General features: G+C 53.5%; 1 long non-coding RNA gene across 3 annotated transcripts; it reads right to left on the bottom strand.

The window, feature by feature from the left end:
* Positions 1-8642: 8642 nt before the first annotated feature.
* LOC138989192 (uncharacterized) lies at positions 8643-17924 on the bottom strand. 3 transcript variants are annotated; one of them, XR_011465444.1, is made up of 4 exons: positions 17689-17924; positions 15799-16330; positions 15257-15437; positions 8643-12569 (listed from the first exon to the last, which is right to left on the bottom strand). It is a non-coding gene; the product is annotated as an uncharacterized lncRNA (long non-coding RNA). The 3 variants fall into 3 exon arrangements; XR_011465443.1 differs by having other exon boundaries at positions 8645-12569; positions 15799-15947; positions 17702-17924; XR_011465442.1 differs by having other exon boundaries at positions 8646-12569; positions 15799-17924.
* Between the last annotated feature and the right edge of the window lie 233 nt (positions 17925-18157).

Below are 18157 nucleotides of genomic sequence, written 5' to 3' on the forward strand. Positions count from 1 at the left end.
TCTCCCCCTGGGTCTCCACTGGACGATCAGAAAGAGACCCAGGAAACACCACTTTCTCAGGGGTGACTTGGTTTCTGAGGCCAGGTCTGGCTGGACTGGGGCTGGCTGGCCTGGGACTGGCTGGCCTGGGTCTGGGAGCTTTCCTTCCACCAGCCGTGAGCTCGGTCCACACCTCCTCAGACCCTGTCAGAGCTGCAAGCCCTCAGCCCCTCTCCAGGTGGAGCCTGAGGCAGTTCCTCCCACCTGGTGAAGCCACTCTGGTCCACATCACCCTCGGTTCAAGTCCATCCCCCTGGGGCCCCTGTGGGGCCTTCAGAGCAGTAGGTCTTATGAATGGCTGCGTCCTCCAGAAGCTCATGCTTTTAACTCCCTGGTCAGTGACCCCACCACCTGCCCAGCATCGTGGGCCTGGAGCGTCTCATCCTCAGGAGGGCGTGCCCAAGTGCTGGCACGTGCGCTTCTCTCTCGTGTCCTCTTCCGCCTCCTGCTCAGAAGTCAAGGAGGGCAGAGCTTCCTCCCCTCTAGCGCATGAGTTTCCAGCTCCCAAAGCAGAGGCTGGCGTGTTGGGGGCACTAGGTGGGTGTCTGGGGGTGCCTGGAGCTTGTCCGCTTTCCTGGCTGGTTGATGGGTGGGCACGGTGCCTCGTGTGGCCCAAGCGTTACCATGAAAAGTCACGCTTACCCCCTTTCACTCTTTTCCCATCCACTCGCTTCTTTCATCCTGGGATGGTCTCCTTGTTTTCACAAAGAAACTCCATCAGCCCCCGCCCCTTGCCCACAGGCCTCTTTAATTCTGCATCTAGTCTGGGCTGGTCTGGCCGGCCTCACCACCTTTCTGTCACCTGACTGCTCCTCTCCTCCACTCTGTCCTGTTCTTCTCCACCCATCCCTGTTTTATCACAGATGATGCAGGAAAATAGGAAACAAATAGAAAATGTCCGCCTGGCTCTGGACTGTCATCACCCACAGCGCTCCCGACACCGAGCATGCGGGGTTTCACCAGCAAATGCTCCGGGCCCCACGTGGCTGTCCTGCAATTCAGGTCACTTCTGACACCACCTGTAGTTAGCTGAGACCCCTCCAATACTGTCACATTTGGGGTGAAGTCTCCAACATAGGAACCTGGGCGAGGGGACCCAAACAGTCACCCCATGGCGGGTTCTCTAAATGGACCATCTGGAGGTCAGCTCATCGAGAAGTGAGAAGCCTAAGTGACCTTGGGAGGGTCGGGTGAAGACGCAGCAGGTACAAACTGAAGCAGTGAGGTGAGCGGGGTCTGCGTGTCATGACAACGACAGAAAAAAGGCCCAGCTGGCAATCTTGACGAGGGAGTGGACGAGAGGGTGGACAGCGGACCACGTGAGGCCAGGTGCATGACCAGAACCAGCACCCGGATCAAACCCCTCCACTGCCCGGCATGCCGTCCTGAGCACTCGAGACCCCTGGACTGATGCACCTCAGCTCTTCCCCTCCACGGAGACAAACTGTTTACATTAAAGTTCCCCAGGCAGGACAGGGAGCACTCCAGGAAACACTGAAGGAGAAACCGACATTTATCTGCAGGTCAATGGCAAATTTCAACCACATGAGGAAATCTGAACCATACCCCTGATGAATTTCTCCCTGTAAGTTTTATGTCCTAAGACCTTCAGTCAGTTCAGTTCAGTCACTCAGTCGTGTCCGACTCTTTGCGACCCCATGAATCACAGCACACCAGGCCTCCCTGTTCATCACCAACTCCCAGAGTTCACTCAAACTCACGTCCATCAAGTCAGTGATGCCATCCAGCCATCTCATCCTCTGTTGTCCCCTTCTCCTCCTGCCCCCAATCCCTCCCAGCATCAGAGTCTTTTCCAATGAGTCAACTTGTGACCTTAGGCAAAACCTAATTTCATAACACATTTTAAAAATTTCATTCCCTATGACAATAAACTTTTTAAAGGGTTTGCCTGATAGAGTAGCTTTATTTATTTAATTTGTAAACATTTTGATGGTGGAGGAAATAGCAGAGTGTTCATTTTAATTTTCTTTTTTTTTTTTTTGGTAGTGATAACCAGAAGTCTTTGATCTGTAGACACTTTCGAGCTGTGGTACTGGAGAGACTCTTCAGAGTCCCCTGGACTGCAAGAAGATACAACCAGTCCATCTTAAAGGAGACTAGTCCTGAGTGTTCTTTGGAAGGACTGATGCTGAAACTGAAGCTCCAGTTTTTGGCCACCTGATGGGAAGAGCTGACTCATTAGAAAAGACCCTGATGCTGTGAAAGATTGAAGGCAGGAGGAGAAGGGGACGACAGAGGATGAGATGGTTGGATGGAATCACTGACTCGATGGACACGAGTCTGAGCAAACTCCAGGAGATGGTGAAGGACGGGGAAGCCTGGCGTGCTGCAGTCCATGGGGTCACAAAGAGTCGGGCACATCTTAGCAACTAAAAACAACAACAAAGCTAAAAAACTAGCTGTTTCCTAAAAGCAGAAGTTTCTGCATGACTCAGCTCTACCAAATAGATCCTGTTAGAAGGCCCTTCATGGGAGCCTTGCTGCATCTGACCAGCCAGCCACATCGCTGACAGCCTGCTGTGCTCTGGGTTCCTGACAACCAACGGTCCCGGTGCCTCCAGGGCAAGGCGTTATCCGAGTTAGTTGTGTTTCTCTCGCCTCCATTCCCCTGCCTGCCAGATCCCTGTCTTCCTTCAGAACCAACCAACCGCCCAGAGACTGAGGCCTGAGAGGCCCCATCCTTTGACAGCATCCCAGCAAAATGTTTCCCTGATGAAACTCTAGTTCCCTCTCTGCGCTATCTCATCTCAGCTGAGGAACCCTGTAGGTTCCTTCTTGTTTCATCGTGGCGAAGGGTTAGGAAGTCAGGTCAGAGCCGAGCTGGCAGGATCTTGGGAAGAGAGGTGAAGACAGGCCTGAGTTTGGCCTGGTTTCCAAGGAGATGGTCAGAGGTGCGTGTCTCCGGTCAGTCCAGGAGCCCTGCCTCCCTGGGACGCGTGTCGGGTACCCTTGGTGCCTGCTGCCTGGGCCCAGGGACCCGGCTACCTGCCTGTGGCTCTGCCCGCACCACAAGGCCAGAAACGCTCGGCCTCGCTGGGGTCCAGGCGGCGCCCAGCCTCTCGTGAGGATGGCGTCCTCATCCCGCCTGACTCGAGCGAAGCCGTCTGTCTCTGGTTAAAGGGGCGCTCCATCAAGAGCGTCAGCTCATCACGGATTTGTAATGGCCTCCCCTCCCCGCCCCTCCGGGGACAGTAATCAAGCTCCAACTCTGACTTTCCCGTGGTCCTCGGAGGCGTCCCCAGATACAATTTATGTAATTCCATTGTGACTCAGTAATATCTCCAACATAAAACAATTGGCTGAACGTGAGCCTGAAGGCCAGGGTGAGTCATCCCGGGGCAAACTCATTCCTGTGGGCTATTTCAAAAGCTACACGGCATTACGGGATCACAAGAGAAAACGGTTATAAGACAATGACTTCCATATTCCACTGCCCTGGAATCCTTTAAAACATGCAAATGTGAAATGAGTGCTCGTTGACAGCTGCGATTGTTTTAAACGGAGCTTTGCTTTGGGTTAGCATCAATCATGTATGTAAAACATGAAACATACGGCTTAGATTATCACATGAGCATTACTGTATATTTTTCTTAGGCCTGTTTTCATGTTCAAATGCTCTCATGCCTGGCTACAGAGCCAGTAGTGAAATAGTAATGTGGACTCTCTGTTGCCTTGATATTATACTGAAACATTTGCGTGGAAGGCATGGACAAGTCACGCAGATGGTTGGGAACCAGAGATGTAAGCTAGGCTGAGGGCAAACACGGCTAAAGCGCTCACTTCTGAGCTGGTTTCTTGTACTGACTCTCTGCTTGGGCTACGGAATTCCCATCAGATGGCAGGCGTCAAGGTCGCATTAGTTTCTTTGCAAGAGGTGAAAGGGTTTGGTGGTGGGAAGGGTCTGAGCGAGTGCTGCCCCATCTTCTGTTGCTGGGGGTTCGCCCATAAAGAGCGCCGAGGTCTGCCATGTACTTAGGTCAGGCTCAGGGTGTGTGGCTAAGTGCTGTGTGGTTACACACGGCTCAGTTGTCTCTCTCTCCATCAGAAAATTGTGCTCAGAGTTGAAGTGATGGAAAAACCTTTGAAGGTTTTCATGAAGAACAGCGCCCGCCTTCCTGAGCTGGGTGGGGCGTCGGCCAGGTCAGCTGGGAGGGGCCGGGGCAGGGTCTGCTTTCTGACCAAGGATGTAAGAGAGGTCAGAGAGCAGGAGGGGGCTCAGGCCTGGGGCTCCTTCCAGAGGGAGAGAAGCTCCTTCTTGCCCGCCTGTCAGCCCACCGCACAACCTTCATCTCCAGGAAGCGTCAGGTATCACTGAGTTAGGGCCACGGCTGGCCCTGGACTCCTGACTCATCCGTCCTGGGGTTTAAGACTCCTCGGTGTCTCCTACATGTTTGTGTTCTGTTCTCCCACGTTGCAAAGCAGGGCATTTCTGTGAGCCAGGCTCCCAGAGGTCAGCGAAGCAGCTGCCGTTGACTCGAGTCCTGTGTCCCCAGCCCCGACCAAGGCTGACTTGTCTCAACAGGGACGGGTCCTGAGGAGCCCACAGCTCCCACACATGCAGGCCTTCCTGCTTCTCTGCCACAGGCCGGCCCATGATGTGCAGGGACGCCCGACCCCTTGAGAGAAAGGTGGACCCGTGGCCCCTGCAGGGTAACCCCGAGCCTAGGGAGGGCACAGGTGGGTGGACCAGAGCCTGCTCCCTGCAACTCAAAGTGGGTGGTTTTGATAACATTTGGCAAGACCCCGCAGCGGGCCTGCAGGCAGGCACCTGACCCCATCCTGCTCCGCATCAGGAGCCACAGACGAGCATGAGGGCTGCACTTTGTCCTGGGGTTCACTCCACAAATGCACATCAAGTCTCTGTCGCGCACCCGTCAAGATCAGCACAGCAAGTGGGCCCCCACCTTGTCCAGGTCGCGAACTGGAGCAGGCAGCCCCTCAGTGGAGATTCGGTCTGTTTCTTACTCACTCTATCAGTCACGGCTGTGCAGAGAAAGAGATCGATCGTGTGTGCGTGTGGATGTGTGTTTATACATGTGCCTGTGTGTGTGTGTGTCTGTGTATCTGTGTGTACGTGTGTGTGTGTTCAGTCCAGTTCAGTTCAGTCGTGTCTGACTCTTTGCGACCCTATGGACTGTAGCACGCCAGGCCTCCCTGTCCATCACCAGCTCCCGGAGTTCACCCAAACCCATGTCCATTGAGTCGGTGATGCCATCCCACCATCTCATCCTCTGTCGTTCCCTTCTCCTCCTGCCCTCAGTCTTTCCCGGCATCAGGGTCTTTTCTATCCTCTGTCGTCCCTTCTCCTCCTGCCCCCAATCCCTCCCAGCATCAGGGTCTTTTCCAAGGAGCCAGTTCTTCTCATCAGGTGGCGAAAGTATTGGCTACATGGTGCGCAGGATCTTAGTTCCTCAACCAGGGGTCGAACCTGGGCCCCTTGCCTTGGAAGCATAGTCTGGACCACTGGACCACCAGGGCGTGTGTGTGTGTGTGTGTATGTCTATGTATCTGTATGTGTGTGTGTCTATGTGTGTGTGTCTGTGCAACAGGAACCTCAGGAGAGCTGAGATCCTAAAGGCCATCTGCTGGCAGAATTCCTTCCTCTAGGGAACCCCCGTCTCTTCTCTTAAGGTCTTCAGCTGCTTGAATGTGTTTGATCCACATTGTGGGGCTTGTCGGCTTTATCAGGGCCTTCCCAGGTGGTGCTAGTGGTAAAGAACCAGCTGCCAATGCAGGAGACATAAGAGATGCAGGTTTAACCCCTGGGTCAGGAAGACCCCCTGGAGGACGCCATGGCACCCCACTCCAGTACTCTTGCCTGGAGACTCCCATGGACAGAGGAGCTTGGTGGGCTACAGTCGATGGGGTCGCAGAGCTGGAGGTGACTAAAGCGATCAGCAGCAGCAGCAGCACCTAAAATGCCTTCACCTTGACGCACTGGCTCTGGTTTGATCCAAAGCCGGGTACCGCGGCCAGCTCGACACACAGCGTTCTTCTCACACCGTTTATTGATCAGATGCTGAGCCCTGACTACGTCTAGGCTTTGCCAAAATGCTCATGAATTTTGTGCCATCCCAGTCAGCGTGTCCCAGCTAAAGGCATCCACTGTGCTGACATCTCTCGTGTTGGTGACGGGACCGCAGAGTCACAGAAGACAGTGGCTCTGTGTCCATCCAGCTTCCCCCTTGGTCAGCAAGGAGGCCGGGGCACACGTGCTGCCCGAGCCCCACACTCACAACCCGCGATCACTCACGGGCACCCAGGCATCCGGCGTCCGAAGATGAAGACGGCTTCCAGGCATCTCACACCTGCACCGCTCTTCCGGACTCTCCCCCGGACTTGGCCCCGGCCCGGCCCAGGCCTGAAGCTGGCTCTCCAAGCTTGCTCACACTGGGAGAATGTACTTGTTCCTCAGAAATTCGACCACATCCGGTGCATCCAGGTTTAGAGCTGTGCCAGACTCGGTGCTACTTCAAAACCCAGCTGGGCTGTGATGCTACTTGATTGGAATTTCGTCGACCTCCCTGCTCCGGTCTCTCGCGGTGGCCTCACGGGTCCCGGGGTTGTGTCTTCAGGAGGCACAGAGCAGGTCCTGCATGGAGTTTGCACCAATGACTCTGCTGGGGGAGGGCCGTCCAGCTGTCCTTGTCCTTGGGGTGCAGGGCTGTCTGCAGCACAGGGCACGCTGTGGAGAAAAGACACTGCCAGCGTAGATGTCTCCATGAGGCGGGGGCAGGAGCTTGTGCTCAGGTTCATCCAGAACTGCCCTGGGGGGTGGAGTCGCCGAGCACCCAGGTACATCCTGGCACGGGGAGGAGCTAACACTGCCTCTGAGACAAATTTCCAGAAACCGGCGAGTTTAAATGGATCAGTTGAAGAGCAATGCTTCACCTACAGGTGTGGGGCCACATGTCCTCAAGCAGGTCTGACTCAAGGTGCCCTTTGAACCTGCAGAGAGACCTCTACCTCCGTCCGTCCAGTGGGATGACGTGGGGGCTGGTGGGGGGGTGCCTCCATGACTGAAGTGCTGTGTCAGCTGGCGTTGGCAGGGCCCTGGAGTGTATGACTCCCTTTTGCAAATACTCAGCAAAATCAACCCTGAAACGGACCAGATACGTGTTATTATTTGCATTTTTCAAAGAAGGAGAGACAGAACTTGAAGAGTGTGGTTTATTTACCCATATTCACAGAGCTACGCACCAGGGGATCTAGGATTCACCTGGGCTGTCTTTCCTGCGGCCGCCAGCTCTGTGTGTCCAGAGTAACGTGGGCATAGCCACCTGGGAGTCCGGGTGTCCATCAGCCATGTCCACCTCTGCAGACAGAGCTCCTCAGCAGCTCACCTGGAAGTGCAGTGAGGAGCGTGTGCGGAGGAGACAGGCGCAGAGGACTAACAGGACCCCGTGGGGATCAGGGAAATACAGCTGCCCGATTCTTTATTTGAAGTAAGAAATTTGTGTGTGTGTGTGGAAGAGATAAAGCGCCTCTCTCCGTGCGAGGCATCTTTATATGTGCTGCTTATTGCATTAACGTTCTCCCCCAGGCATCCCTGAGGAATTCTAGTTCAAGGACAACTGGAAAGAAAGCCTTTCCTAGCCCCTGAGCCTGCTGCCCTTCTCCACAGTTGGGACGGAACTAGTAACACGCCTCTCCTCCTGTTAGGAGGGTGTTCGTAATACTCCCCCAGCCTTCGTGTATCCAGACCTCTCACTTCTGGAACAACAGCATCTCCCCTTCAAACCCAACATGAAGACGTTTGGAGGGGCCACGGTGCTGCAGAGATCCAGTCAAAGCCCAGGTCCAAGGACCTCTGTGGTTCCAGTGGTTAAGGACCCACCCTGCACTGCAGGAGACGCAGGTTCAGTCTCTGGTTGGAGAACTGAGATCCCACATGACACCGAGCAATTAAGCTGCAAACTGCTGAGCCTGAGTGCCGTCCTAGAGAGAAGCCCACGCTCTGCAGTGAAAGATCCCACGTGCCACGGCTAAGACCTGATGTACCCAGATAAAAACCTAACTAAAGAAATGAAGCCGTCTTGGCCACTCCTGAGCCCAGCCCCACTGGACTCCCCGCCACGGGACCCCACTTGGACCCCCCAGACCCCACCAGCCACCACCCCAGGGCCCAGAGGCCCAGACAGAGGGCTCCCAGCTCCACACCCACGTCTCCTGAAATTCTGTCCCGGTCTCGGCACAAAGCCGCCACACCTTCCCCTCCCAGCGCATCCCCTTGGTCCCTACCCACTCCCACGAGGAAAAATGGAATTCAATGATTTGATCCCCAGCTATTTGTAGAGAATAACATTTGCTCGTGTATAAAAGTCCTTGCAAACCTTATGAGTTCAGAGTTGAAATATGTAGGCTTTCCAGCTAATTGTTTTTCCAAACCTAAGGTCCTGACTTTGGGAAAACAGTTAAAAGTTCAAAAACTCTTGAACATCAGATAAGTATTACAAAGCAACATTTAGATAAGTTTCAGTAAGAATACAGGAATCAGAAACATATGAGCCATAATTTCCTTTAAAGCCTACTTGCATTTAGAGATTAAGGGGCAGAGAGATACTGATTAACCAAGTGTGTTCAAGTATTTAGTAAATCCAGAGTATTTAAAACATCATGAAAACATTTAGGAAGAAACATGTTCATTGCATTTACTGAATGCCCTGTAGGCCATGCAAATAAAGCACTGTTTAGAGAGTTCTTAAAAATCATTTACCGTTTTGTGGTACCTAACTGCGGCCAAAATGAATCCTGAAAGTTTGAACTGTGGACACACAAGCCACCTTTACACAACTTCATATCTCCAGTTAGAGAAGGTACATTAAGATTCTCAAAGGCAGTGGCTAAAGGTGCTGATAGATAAAGAATGAAAAATAATGTGGCAGGCTCTTTTATCATTTCCTGACAAATTAGTGTGGCTAATTTAGGTTTAATAAATGTTTATGGGATACTTTTCCTTCTGTCAGAGGCTCATTTTCCCCTCAGTCAAGGCAGTCCAATATAAAACTTTTTCACAGCTTATAAAACACGTCTAGTGTATTAGGACAGAACGGATACTTTAGGGTGTCAGTGCAAGTAGAAATACATTTAAAATACATAAAAGCTTCAGATGAAGTTGGGGAATCAAAGACACACAGGGTGAACCTCTCAAGGTGGGAAATGGGTATAAATGTGGTGCTTCAAGCAACTGAGGCAAACAAGGGGACGTGGTGATTTGTCAGGCGTGTCTAGAACAACAAACTCCCCATCGCAAAGCAAGCTGGAAGAAGGAGCAAGGGGCAAGTGTAAAGTGCAGGATAAAGTGATGACGATTGCGCCGGCTATCCCAGCAAACATAAATGGAGCTGTCTTACCTCATGTAACAGAATTCCTTATCATTGTTTTAAGAAAAATTTAGTTCAAAAGAATGAGGGATTACATAGACATGTTAGCCATTAATGCTTATTAACAGTCTTTTACTCAAAAGATCTTTGCATGCATTTTCTTTTCTTTATTTTGCTTTTTCTTCATTTCTTGAGACTTCTGTGCTCTAGGTGAATGCACAGAATTATACGGGGGGCTGTGACACACTTTAATGAGAAAAGGGGGCAAAGCCGCTGGTGGGCAGGGTACAGCGGGTGGGCGGGGTATAGCGAGTGGGCGGGGTATAGCGAGTGGGCGGGGCGTAGAGGGTGGCCGCGGCTAATGCAGATCCCAGATTTCATACACTGCGGTCTGCACACAGGATGCTCAGACCGTCAGGAAGAGGCCTGGCTCTCTCCGAGCCTGTCTTTCTGAGTCAATCTGGGTCGGATGTGACTGAAATGGGCCCTGAGTCAGCAGACTGGATTTGCACATCTTGTCGGAACTCTGTCCACGGACCCTCTCCGTGGTACCTGCGGTCCTGGGCTGGGGCCGTGGCAGGTGTGATCCTGGGCCCGGCCCTGCACTGCTCCCGGCGGGGCTCAGGGCAAGCGTCCCTCTTCCTCACATGTAGGACCCCCAGGGGCCAGGGGGGACAGGGAAGCATCCTGCTTTGCTTGGAGGTAGAGAGCTGGCGGGCAAGAAATAGGACTTAAAAGTGAGGTGTAGAGGAGAACCAAATAGGCCAACTGCTGACGGGACCGTCATGTGCACAATCCTATCGCACATCCTATGCACAATAGGAGTATCGTTCACTGAAATTAAAACGAGCTTCAGGTATTAAGAGCTACTCTAGAGACTCTATTAATATGAATTTTAATAAGTAATTACAGCTTTTAAATAAAATTCTTTATTACTTACAGAATTGCTTTCATTCTGCTGCCCTGCAAACACTTGGTCTCTTGAATGTATTTTTCTTCTCTGTGTGTTTTTCACATAAGCACTGTAGTTATCCCAGAGTCCACATACAGAAGGAAATTACAAGGAAGATAAATTATGGGGGAGGTTATTTCCGTTTTTTTCTGCCACTGATTAATTTAACTTGGATAAGTCACTGTACTGATCTTGTCTCACTCTGAAGAATAAAATGAAATGATTTCTCATGTACCTAGTTAATGCTCTAGACACTACAATAAGGGCTCGTATGTGTGGGTGAGGTGACCCCTGTAGCCACACCGGGATCCTGTCTCAGGTGAGCACCTGCTTGGGATCCTCCAGAGGGGGGTCAGCAGGCTTGGGGAAGAAAACTCGAGAGCTTAGAGATGTGCTGGCAGGATTTTTGGTTAAATTACCAACTCTGCCTAAACAGAGGAAGAGACCCCTACAGAACCAACTTTTCAGTCTCTCGAACAAGTGGCTGAATCAGAACAAAGTGAAACAGAGCCTGCTTCTGCAGACAAATGCACAGCCTCTGCAGACACAGTGTGAGCTGGTGTCCTGGACTCTGTTGGCCTGGGGGCCAGGAGGAGCGGGCGGGCTCCTGGGACGGGATGGGACTCTCTGTCTTCAGGGCAGCCCACCGAGAAGGCAGCTTCCTCTTCTTGTTTCTCTCTGCAGCACAGATGCCTTCCTGGAACACTCCAGAATTCTGAATTCAGGGCCCCAGAGACTTTCTGCTGAAACGCCCAGTGTGGGAGAAGCCCCGCGTGGTAGGTTCCCGAGGCTCTGGGCAGGCCCCATGACCCCTGCACCTTCAGCCTTGTGATCCCATGTGGACATTTTCATTCCTTTCAATAATTGGTCTGTGTTTGACTTCTTGGTTGTTTGTTGGGTTTCCTTTTTTTTTTTAATTGAAGTGTAGCTGGTTTACAGTATCTTTTTTCAGATGTACAAGGAAGTGATTCAGTTATACATATATATCAATATATATATATATATTGACTATTTTCCATTATAGGTTGTTCCAAGGTATTGAATATAGTTCCTAGGTTTCAGTATTTTTAAGTAAGGAAATGTGCTGATTTCAAGGTAAACAATGAGGTGGAAGAAGGTCCATGCCTCCTCTTTCTCCCGCCTGCCTACTTGCCCCTCCCAGCCACCTGCTCACTGTTGCTCAGAAACGGGCTCCAGCCCCTTCTGGTTCCACGAAGGTCAGATCCATGCTTTACTCTGAGGTTTGTTTTCCTTGATGTCTTCCTAGTTGGGAAACGTGGGCACAACCCCCTAAAAGATGAGCTGTGCACTTTGTTATGTGTATCTTGATTAGGGCCGTGCTGACATGAATCTGTCCATGTGATGAAATACTACAGAATTACACACAAAAGTCCAGCGGTTAAGACTTCAGGCTTCCAATGCAAGGGGCAAGGATTCGATCCCGAGTCAGGGAATTAAGAGCCTATGTGCTGCAAGGCATGACCAAAGAAACAAAATGATCTGTTTGTCATTTGGGCTTCTCGGGTAGCGGAGTGTTAAAGAAGCACCTACCAATGCAAGAGACACAAGAGACACGGGTTCAACCCTTGGGTCGGGAAGATCCCATGCAGTAGGAAATGGCACCCCTCTCCAGTATTCTTCTTGGGAAATTCCATGGATGGAGGAGCCTAGCAGGCTATATACAGTCCATGGGGCCACAAAGAGTCAGTCTAACTGAGTGACTGAGCATGCACGCACCCACCAAAAAGGAGAATTCCTGCAAAACCTGGAGAAGGTCAAGTGTGCTTTACTGTGGAGCTGACAGCCCCTGATGGCAGCCCCCGGCCTTCTGGTCTCTCTGTTACGGAAGGGTTCCCATCAGCGGGCACGCGGGGTCCTCTCTGTGTGAGTCTGCCGTCACGGGAGCCGTGCGTGTCGCGCGTGGGTTCCCATCAGCGGGCACGCGGGGTCCTCTCTGTGAGTCTGCCGTCACGGGAGCCGTGCGTGTCGCGCGTGGGTTCCCATCAGCGGGCACGCGGGGTCCTCTCTGTGTGAGTCTGCCGTCACGGGAGCCGTGCGTGTCGCGCGTGGGTTCCCATCAGCGGGCACGCGGGGTCCTCTCTCTGTGAGTCTGCCGTCACGGGAGCCGTGCGTGTCGCGCGTGGTATTCCTCACAGCTCATCAGTCTTCCAGTTACGGAAAGACACGCCCCAGCTCTTGCCAGCCTGGCTCCTGGGACCCGCTCTTCTGGCCGCCTATCGGTCAAACAAAGGACAAAGAGCGTCCGTTATTCTCGGGGCCATTTGTCTTGTTTTTAATCCCATTTTCGGAGCTCTAAGTGCCGCAGGGGGATTAACTCTGTCATGCAGTGCTTTACGCCCCAGGATTTCATTTCCAACTTTACTTGGAGTCTGGTTTCTTTTTCTAAATGCTTTTTCTCAAGAGGAGAGTCCCTAAGAAATAACCTGCTTCTGCAGAGGAAGCCTGTGCTCGCGGGGCCGTCAGCTGGCCTTGTTGGCCCCGGCCGGCGCCCGCCGGCTGAACGGGAGAACCCGGAGGCACACACAGTGGTTCCCTTGGTAAACTCATCGCTACAGTCTGGGCAAGAGCGTTCATCTTTATGTTTAAGGCCACTGTCCGGGTGGAAATCTGAGACCCTCTTGCCCTCGGAGCGACCTGAACAAGCGTTCTAACCTCTTTGAGCCAAGGTTTTACAGTGAAGTAGCCTCATCACAAGGCAGGGGTGGCCGGATTACTGTCATGAAGGCACTTACTTCATGTGTAAAACAGCAAAGGGCACCAAAAATTCAGCAGATGGACTGTTCACGCTCAGTCTCGGTCATCTCTTTTCTATTAATTTTGGAGAATAATCCTTGGTGGGTGTGATCCGCCACGGCTGTGCATTTGCACCAGGAGATGAACACAGGCTCAGTGTTTCCCTCGGGCTAGAAACTCGGGGGCTAGCGACCCGCTCGGCCCTTGACAGCTCCCTGGGCATCTGAATGCACTTGACTTTCTCTCAGTGTTTACTTGGTTGGCTCGGGGGCCCTGGGGGGCACTGGGGCACTGCCAGCTGGCCTTCTCGCACACCCAGCGGGTGCCGGGCTCAAATCAATGCAGCTGTTTGTTCCGTTCTTGGCTTTCGGGGAGCCGGGGCAGGTTGCCTTACCGCGTTGCTCGGGTTTCAAGGAGAGGGTTTATTTGGAGTGCCTGCAAGAGCAGGGCTGATCCTCAGCCTCCCTAGACGGAGCCCTGCGCAGCCACTCGCTCAGCTCCTGCTTCTCCTGCCTCTGCCTGGGAGCCCCAAGGGGAGGGAAACTCAGGGCAGCCCTGCTCAGCCATGAGGTCGTTGTCAGGAGCACGTGGGGGAGATCAGTGGACGCATAGAACTATTTTAAGGACGAAAAACCAGGGCATTGTGGGAATAACCAGCGTGCTGCAATTACCAGGGCATTGTGGGAATAACCAGCGTGCTGCAATTACCAGGGCATTGTAGGAATAACTAGCGTGCTGCAATTACCAGGGCATTGTGGGAATAACCAGCGTGCTGCAATTACCAGGGCATTGTGGGAATAACCAGCGTGCTGCAATTCACGGGGTCACAAAGAGTCAGACATGACTGAGCGACTGAACTGAACTGAACTGTGCTGCCGTTTTTAAAACGTCAACATCTTTAAGAATGGTCCAAGCACTGGGTTTTAATCAGCACTGAAAAGTGAAAGAAGTAAAAGTGAAGTCGCTCAGTTGTGTCCGACTCTTTGCAACCCCATGGACTGTAGCCCACCAGGCTCCTCCGCCCGTGGGGTTTTCCAGGCAAGAGTACTGGAGTGAGTTGCCATTGCCTTCTCTAGGAGATTTTACAAACCCGGGACTGAACCCGGGTCTCCTGCATTGTAGGCTAACGCTTTACCCTCTGAGCCACCAGGGAAGTCAAGAGCTTTGTGAAGTCCTCCAGTGGAAGCCGTCCGTGGCCGCTAGAGATGCCAGCCACAACCCGGAGACCCTGGGCCACAGGATGGCCCCGGCCTTTGGGGAGGATGGTGGGATGGCTCCCGGGTCGGAGCGCTGGGCTGTGGGCTGGGGAGGGCGCTCTCTACCCACCTAGAACAAGCAGAGTGTGGGCTGGCTGGGCCTGGGAGAGGGCACCACGAGTTGTGTTCCCCTCCAGCCAGCAGGAGGACTCTGCGGTGAGCAAGTGCATCTCCAGCCACCCGCATGTCGCCTGTGCTAACACTGCCTTGGCTGGGAAGGCGCCTGCAGAGCCTGGCACCAGCACGGTGACGTCTTCCCTCCCAAGGGGTTTCCTTGGGGCAGGCGGCAGAGGGAGAGAATCCCGGGACACCTACCCAGGACCCTCCCTGGGGATTGTGTGCACGGGAGCCGGGCCCGCCAACAGGCCCACTCCTGCCCCTCTGTCCCCGGTGAAGACGGACGTTTCATTCTAGGGTAGAATGATTTGGGTCTGACGTGTTTACTTCTGAAATAGTTGAGCGATAGTGTACAAGGCAATAGCCTTCAGTCTGCGTGCCCCCTACCTCCAGAGTCAGGAGGGGCTGGAGCAGAGGGTGGTCGGAGCGAAGTCAGAGCGAAGGGGCCTTCCATGACCTGCAGGACTGCAGTCTCGGCTTCCTTGGCTGCAGTGGGGGCTGATCAGAGTCAACAGGGGCACCCCAGCCCCCACGCACACACTCACACACATGCATGTACGCACACACTCACACACACACGCACACTCACACACACACATGCACACACACCCCGGATTTCAGCGTTCACCCATTTCTGTAAATATTCCCACTGGGGGCAAAACCGAGGGGCCCACATGGCATCAGTCTAGCGGCCGCCCCTCTGAGATGCCTCCGTTGGCTGGTCCCCGCTGGTCCTGGCCGGTCCCGGCCTGGCCCCTGCGCCTAAGGACTGGGCCTGCGCTGAAGGTCCTCACCTTCCTCCATCTCAGCGAGGTCAGGAGGGGCCTGGCGGCGTGTTCTCGTGTGAGGTGTCCTGGCCTCGTCTCTCGCCCACGCCGCCGTGGTCCGTTCAGGTGGACAGCAGGACCTCGCTATTTTTAGGTCTGGGAGCAGGAGCCACAGACGCTGCCTTGTGGCCCGACCTGCAGTGACCCCCTTGAGCACAGCAGTGACATTTAGAAAGAAGGAAGCTGATGTCAAGTATTCCCTGCCCCTGGCTCTTTCTCCAAAGGCCCTTTAGGAACCTCCTTGAGGCTCCCTGGTGGGTCTCTGCTAAGGCCCCCGGCCCTCCCCCGCCACCCCTCCCCCACCTCTCCCCGCCCCTCCCCCACGGCTCCCCCTCCCCACCACCCCCTGTCCATCTCCCACCCCGCCCATCCCCACCTCCACTCCCCCCGCCCTGTCCTCGCCCTTCCCCCACCTCCCCTCCCTCACCACTCCTCCCCCCCTCCTCCACCACTGCCCTCTCCCCTCCCCCTCCCCGCCCCTCCCCCCACCCTCCAGGCAGCACTCCTACATTTAACCTGAGGGTCTCCCGGACCCATGACAGATGTGCGCTGTTTTCTGTTTAGTTGGGAGGGAAGCCTGGGGACCCCGTGGCCCTGGAGGGAGAGCCAGGTAGACGCCAGCCTGGGGACCCAGCCTGCTCCTCACCTGGCTGCGACCCTGCGGGCAAGAAAGAGGAAGCACACTTTCTGGTTCTTGTGTGTCTGGAGGAAAAGACAGCTGCTGCTTGACAGTCTGAACTCCAGGCCCTGCTTGGTCCACTGTCCCTGGGATTTCTTGGTGCAGATTAACATGTCTTTGTCCAAACTGCCTGACTGCACGCCAGCACTCTAACCTCCCGTCTCCCTGCTCAACTACGTTTAAGAACCTCTGTAAATACCCATCAGCCAGGGTGAGAACAGAGAAGAAAGCAGGGATGACAGCTTCTTTCCGGCTGCAGAAACCCTAGAGGGCAGCTGGGGACAGCGACTGGAACTCCGCTTGGGGACTGGGAGGAGGAGGCCCGTGGCACCTCATATTCTGGACGCACCTCCAAAATGAGTCTGTGTGTTGCAGATGAGAAAACTGTAAGACTATGAGAAATAAACGATTATATCCTGGCCCAAGGCAGGTAAGCAGTCCTGGTAACCAAAAGCAAGTGACTAGGCCGCAAAGCCACTCCTCCTCTGCCCCTGGAGGACCGGGGCAAAGGAGACCCTTCTTCTCATTGTAAACTTGACATTTTAAGCAGCATCAGGCTGTTCCTACATTATGGTAAGTGACCCTTGGAGGAGGGCATGACAACCCACTTCAGTGTCCTTGCCTGGAGAATCCGCATGGATAAGACGAGCCTGGTGGACTTCAGTCCGTGGGGTTGCAAAGAGTCAGACGCGACTAAGCACAGCACATAGTAAGTGATACAAACACTGCTTCATAATGCTACTAAGAAAAGGACCGGCTTATTCTGACCATGGTTTGTTTTTAAAAGATTAACAAGCAAACAAAAATAGCATCACAAATGGTCACAGGCAGCTCTATGTTGTTGCCAAGAACCCCTGGAAGGGCCAACTTGGGACCGAACTTTGGCTATGATCATCATAGATCATCAACAGCGGCCCCAGAATGGTTCTTCAGCATTGCTAGACGTGGGTTTCCGGATGCATAGAGTGTGAACCTCAGTTCTTCCCAGAGTCATCAGGAAGGCAAGCGGACACATGGGCAGGGAGCCTGTAGCCCAGGAGCTGGAGGACGGGAACCGCAGTTTGCATTCTCAGGAGATTGCTCTGGGGGGACTTTCCTGCTTGACGCACAAGCAGCAGCTCTTGGGTATTTGCTGCTAAGTCGCTTCAGTCGTGTCCGACTCTGTGCGACCCCATAGACTGCAGCCCACCAGGCTCCACTGTCCCTGGGATTCTCCAAGAAAAACACTGGAGTGGGTTGCCATTTCCTTCTCCAATGCATGAAAGTGAAAAGTGAAAGTGAAGTCGCACAGTCGTGTCTGACTCTTCGCGACCCCATGGACTGAAGCCCACCAGGCTCCTCCGTCCCTGGGATTTTCCAGGTGAGAGTACTGGAGTGGGGTGCCATGGGGTATTTAGGGCTTCATAAAACCCTCTCCGCCTCTGCGGAGAACATTTACTCATCTAATCAAACCTGAAACCTCAGCAAAGGCCGATTCTGGTGATTAAGAGCTAAAGCACCATCTTGCTTTGCGAGTTTCCCGTTGCTCTGTATACAAAGGTCAAGGTGTGTTGAGCTCTCAGCCCAGATGACCCAGCAGGGTGTCCGCGGTGAGAAATGTATCAAACCCTCGGTCTTGTTCTTTCCTAAATATGCCCCCAAGCGCATTAAATGACCTCCTTTCATCACGACCAGTGTGTGGAGAATGAAGACGCCCAGGGGGACAGTTCTGAAAACTCACCATCTGCACTTACTGGGAACAAAGAGGGCTCCTTTGTGAGCAGCAGCAGGTCCAAGGAGGTACGTCATGAGATCACGGCACAGAGCTGGCTTGCCACAGATACTGAGTCTGGAGTCATGTCTCCAGGCCAGGATGGGGGCCCCAGGGCTGTGTCCAGCCACCTCGGTTCCCTGGAAGTCAGGTCCCCGACCGCCCTTGAGGGGAACAGCTTGGGTGGTTCTGGGTGTTGCTGTATACTCTATCACGAGGGCCTTCTGCTGATCGCCCTTGAGGGGAACAGCTTGGGTGGTTCTGGGTGTTGCTGTATACTCTATCACGAGGGCCTTCTGCCCAGCCTGTCCTTGAGTCCTGGGACCTTCAACCCGAGTCTTGAATAACTCTTCGCAGACACAGTGAAAGTATGTTGAAAGTGATTTGTGAGTCTGTTTGAACTCACATTCCTGTGTTCTGCTGCTTGCTGTGGGCAATA

Source organism: Bos mutus, chromosome 9, assembly GCF_027580195.1.
Source record: "Bos mutus isolate GX-2022 chromosome 9, NWIPB_WYAK_1.1, whole genome shotgun sequence".
Taxonomy (NCBI): Eukaryota; Metazoa; Chordata; class Mammalia; order Artiodactyla; family Bovidae; genus Bos; species Bos mutus.